The 5,326-nt window shown below is 39.3% G+C and overlaps 1 non-coding gene across 1 annotated transcript; it reads right to left on the minus strand.

Moving 5' to 3' along the window:
- Positions 1-1,471: 1,471 nt before the first annotated feature.
- LOC116575650 lies at positions 1,472-1,578 on the minus strand. Its single transcript, XR_004279889.1, has one exon. It is a non-coding gene; the product is annotated as a U6 spliceosomal RNA (small nuclear RNA).
- Between the last annotated feature and the right edge of the window lie 3,748 nt (positions 1,579-5,326).

Here is a 5,326-nt window from a genome sequence, read left to right on the forward strand (position 1 = left end):
ACAGAGCAGACACAGTACCCTTATGGTTTTGTAAATTTGCAAAAGTAAGATATATAAAGCACCACTGACAACCAAAGTCACAATTAAACATAAAACCTTCAATATTCCAGTTACTTATCCATACATAATACCTCCTTCTTCATAAAATGGCACCTGAAAAGCAACTTTTTAAAATAAGAATTTCTTTTTTAAAAAGAATTTCTTTTAGTGTTTATAAAATCAGAGAAGGAATTTTAATTTGGGGAAACAACTCCTCTAACATCTAAGGCAGCTTGGATGAAATAACTCTACCACCCATGAAGTCCTATCTTTTCAGTGGGAAGATGGCTCTAAACTCCCAAATGCACTGTCTCTCACTTGACTAGTGCCCTGGGAGCTCTGTGGATCTTGTCAACGTGCCATCTTTCCTGCCGACTGTTCCTTCTCTCTTGAGATGTGGTCACTTTCTTTAGATGCAGTCAAAGTCTGCATTGGCTAAAGGCACATTGTGTCTTTAGACCCAGAGCATTTTGTCTTCTTTCATTATGTGCTGATTTAATTAGGCCATTTCTCAGAATTCCCTGACACCCAACTGACAGAGTCCACAAAGCACTGTGGAATTCTCTACAAATCCACAGACATTCAGCCAGCCCCTGTGTAGACAATCTTTGGTAAAGTGCAGCTTTTCCCAACTTAATTCCCACTTTAATATAGAAGGTTTGTATGTTGGAAATGCTAGAAATTGTTTTAATTATAGTTAGGAAGTTTGCTTTCAAGAATCATTTATAACTTCCTTTAAAAGATATCATCATGTTGATCATAATGATGTAGATATAAAAAGCAGCCTTTATAGGTTGTAGAGAAAAGGTACGGATCCAACAAAGACAAGAAGAGTTAGGCACACAAATTATACCATCAGCATGGCAGAGACAAAGGACTTGCCATTTTATTCTACCCATGCTGCTTTTAAGACAATGGTCCGGTGCCAAAAGAAACGTCCACACTGGGCTGTGGGAAGATATGGTCATCCCTCCTTAAGTCAGTCCCAGAGACAGTGGATTCCACCTTCTCTTCTTTGCCATCTATTGTCTCTGTCACACATAAATTGGCTCAAAGCTTTTAAAAACCTAAATTATCTCTATCCCTACAGATGGAACAAAGTCTGTCGTTAGTTTCTTCAGTGAAATCAATTCTATGTGACAATGTACTTACATCTTATTTTATTATTATTATTTACCCCTCAAAGATTATTCATTCATGTTAATGTTTCAAGAGCAGTTAGCAAATTTGTCCTCCCTTTACTCAAACTAAGTTTTGTTTTCTGAGTTTCACCTTTGACCCCTGTTAGTTTTTTGGAGTACAGACCAATGAGTTATCAAGTTTTGTGAGACACTAGCATCAGTCTGCTACAGGGAGAAATGCATGATAACTCTATTAAAGAATTTTAGGAAGTTTAAAGAGGGAAAATGTAACTAATAACTAGTAATTTTTTTTTAATATGGAACGCTTCATGAATTTGTGTGTCATCCTTGCACAGGGGTCATGCTAATCTTCTCTGTATGGTTCCAGTTTTAGTATGTGTGCTGCTGAAGTGAGCACAATAATTAGTGACTTTTTTTTAATACAACATAGAAAGTGAGCAGGTGCCTGATAATATTGGGGGAAGATGATTGTATCCCTTTCTAAGAAATCACCACAAACTTAGTGGTTTAAAACAACACAAGTGTATTATCTAAGTTTCTGTAGGTAGACACTGAGGCATGGAAAAGCTGGATTCTCTACTCAAGGTCTCATCAGGCTGAAATCAAGAGTTGTGATTTTCATAAGGGGCCTGAGGTCTCAGTAGTGGTTGGAAAGGTTCATTTTCTTATGGTTGTAGGACTGAGGTCCCCATTTTCCTGGTAGCCTTTGCTAGGGATCATTCTCATTGCTAGAAGCTGCCTGCACTTGGCTACATGGCCTCTTAGGGCAGTTCATGCAAGGAGGTTTGATTTCCTCTGGGCTAGCCAGAGCCCTTGTCTTTGATTTTCTGTGACCAGCCAGGAAAATTCTCTCATCAACACAGGCTCACCCAGGATAACCTCCTGGTCCTAATGCCAAAGATCTGAGAACTTAATTAAATCTGAAAATTTCCTTCATTTGGTACATAAATTGATGTTTAATTGAACCACTGGGGGAAAGTGTGAGTATATCAGGGGCCTGAAATCTTGGGGAATTCTTAGATTCTGCTTACCAAAATGAGCTAGGAAGAAATGGAGATTTCTTTAATGCTACACATTTACAGTATAGAGAGAATGAGCTTATTCTGACTGGTCATCTACATGATGGAGGTCATGGTCTTTAAGTTACCTCTCAGTAGAGGTTTGTGGGCCAAGAAAATTTCCTTCCCAATGGCCTTACCCATTTCCTTTCCACTAATGGCAAGTTTTATGCAGAAACCCATACCTACAATGAAAATAGGGTCTTTAAGACTTCTAAAGTTGATATGAAATGTGTAGACCTATTAGCTGGTCCATTAAAAAAATTCATTATTGAAGTAGTACATGTATATGAAAAAGCAACAGGATCATAAATGTATATACCTCAACAAATTATCCCAAGGTGAACATATCCATTTCACCACACTCAGCTCAAGAAATAAAAAATTGCCAGCATCTGAAAGGCTCTTCAAAGATGTCTATCAGGCTCTATGCCCTCCTACTGATGTAGTTTTAGAATACAGGTCAGGTTCAGTGGGGTGGAGTCCAGAACTGATAATCAAGAAAGAATTCTTCAGACATCTTTGATGCAAAATGGTGGTTTATTAAAGCACAGGGACAGGACCTGTGGGCAGAAAGAGCTGCTGCTGCATGGCTGATTATATACTATGGTGTTAGGAGAGGTAAGGAAAAGGGAGGTTTTGAAAGAACTCTCATGTATTAAAGAAGACACACAGGATACTGGAAGCTTTGCTATTTGTCAAGTTAAGGCTGTTTTTCCTTTTAGTAAGGCATTAACAGTAAAATAGTTGGGAGCTTCCTGGAGGAATGTCATATTCCTCCTATCACACATCCTTGTCAATGAGCTTTAGGTTTAGAAGAAATTCAACTTTATTTACATTTCCTTCTGCCTCAGCCTCCCTCAATTTTCTGCAGGGGAGGATGATGTTAGGGCTTCAGGAACTGAGTTATGGGTCTCTGGAAGTTAGGCTATTGAGAAGAAAGCTTCTTCCTTGTAAATCACTAGGACATTTGTCAACTGAGGGAGACTCAGGTCTTCCAGGATTGTGATCTCTACAGGTAAACTATTTGTTTTTCCTTTAGGGTAGCCAGGAGTGCCTGAGGAATGTCACATATATCCCATGGTGGGTGGGGTTGCGGGGTGTCAGCCTCAGCTTGCCTTTGGTTCCCTCATCACTACTCACAATAGGTACCATTTTGTGTGTGACTTCTTTTATTCAACATTATTTTTGTGAGTTTCTATTGTAAGAATGTGCCGCAATTAAAATATCCATTCTATTGCTGATAGACCTTTGGGTTGTTTCTAATTCTTGACCACAAATAATGGTTTCCTGTGTCTATGCACACCTGTCTATTGTGTGTGCCTCAAAAGATGGAGCTGGTTGTTTACGGAGCCCGAATGAGCTTCAGTAGAGTAGTCACTCCCAAAGACAATCACCATCCTTAATGTGTTTAATGTCTCCCAGTTTGGAGACTCTCTTTTTACTTTCTCCAAAGAATAAACTTTCCATTTTCTGCTAGAGTGGGGAGGCTTAGTGACCTAGCCTGTTGGAATGAAGGAAACAATCTGATCCCGCTGCATCTTAGCTATATTCTCAAGTCATTCTCCTTATTTTAGCCAAACCATCTCTCTTCATCCTATTCCGGAGGTCCCTGGTGCTGTCAACTCCAGAACCTTTGGGCTCTCACTACATAAATCAGATTGGATTTCAGCTTTTCCTGCTACTGGTTTTAAATTTATCTTCCTTGGGTCCACTGACTTTTCCATCTTTCTTGTTTTCAAATTGTTGATGGTATCATGCTCATTTCTTTGCCTCTGTGGGGTTTATATCCTTAAAATAAAACCCATTGTTTTTTGTGTGTTAGTAGGGAGTTGGGAAAACACAAGAGAAGAAAGTATATGTGTTCAATCCAATCTATCTGGTAGCGGTAATTTTCTTTAGGTGTTCTATGTTCTTCCCAGAGTAACAGAAGTTACTTTGCATTGTGTAAAATGTCTCATGGCTTCATAAAATGAGATTCTAACTGCCTCCTCTGGTTTGGAATTTGTTTCCCTTTCCGCTGTCATTGTCTTGGAGGCATTTCTGCATTTTTAGCTTGCTTGCAAAGTGTCATGAGGAAATATACCATCTGCATCACCAAGTCTAATATTACATAACTATATGTTGATAGAAGCAAGATATTTATGAGCTGTGACTTCCACAGTAATGGATTTGTTTTTGAGATGTTCTGGAATTACTTAGATATTTTGTTTCTGTTTTATTTCAGTAGTCTGGGAAATTATGTAGTTTAGACAGCAATGTAAACTGTTTGGCTGGGCAGATTTTACAGGGAAAGAGAACACTGGTGAGATTAGCAATATCACCCAGTTGATGGAGTCACATGGGAAGTAAGGGATGTCTGGTAAGACAGAGCTCTGAAAATTGTGCCAGGTTCTTCTATGTTTGGAGACATAGTCACCTTGAGGCAAAAATTTTTTTCATCATTTTTGGGGGAGAAATTAGTTATAACAACATAAGCCCAATATGCACCTATTATCCTAGAGGGGAAAAATAATAGAACTGAGTAAGGGACCCATGAGGAGAGGTAGGGACAGATAGGTTGGGGGCTCTGGGATCAGGCTCTCAGAAATCCCCAAAACGCGGAAGTAAAAGGAAACCAGCGATGAGAGAACAAATTAGACCATTCTGTCCTAGGTGTCAAAGGTAAGGTCTTATTTTAACAGCTTCTTGTGACCAACAAAGAATTGCGACCCCAAAAAGGAAGTTAGCCATTAGAGGTGTTACCATTAGTCCCTACTCAGTGGTGCTATCTATAGAGATGTTAAAAGGATTGAAGTTCCCTGGTTAGCCTTCAATAAAAGACCAACCCTAAAAGCCCTCAGTGGCAACCCTGTTGGGACCCCTCTCACTCCTGAGAGCTTTTTACTATATCCTTGCTTAATAAAACTACATCGCTTTACTTGCTCTCCTTTGTCCACGAGATTCATTCTTCGAACCTCACTGTCTCGCTTTAGAACCACGTGTGCCCTCCTGAAAGTAGCTCTCCAAATTTTATGTAAAATGGGTATTGGTTCCAGGAAGAAGGTAGAAAAAGGTATACCTTTTTCCTTCCTGGATGCCTTTTTC

This window comes from Mustela erminea, chromosome 16 (assembly GCF_009829155.1).
Source record: "Mustela erminea isolate mMusErm1 chromosome 16, mMusErm1.Pri, whole genome shotgun sequence".
NCBI lineage: Eukaryota > Metazoa > Chordata > Mammalia > Carnivora > Mustelidae > Mustela > Mustela erminea.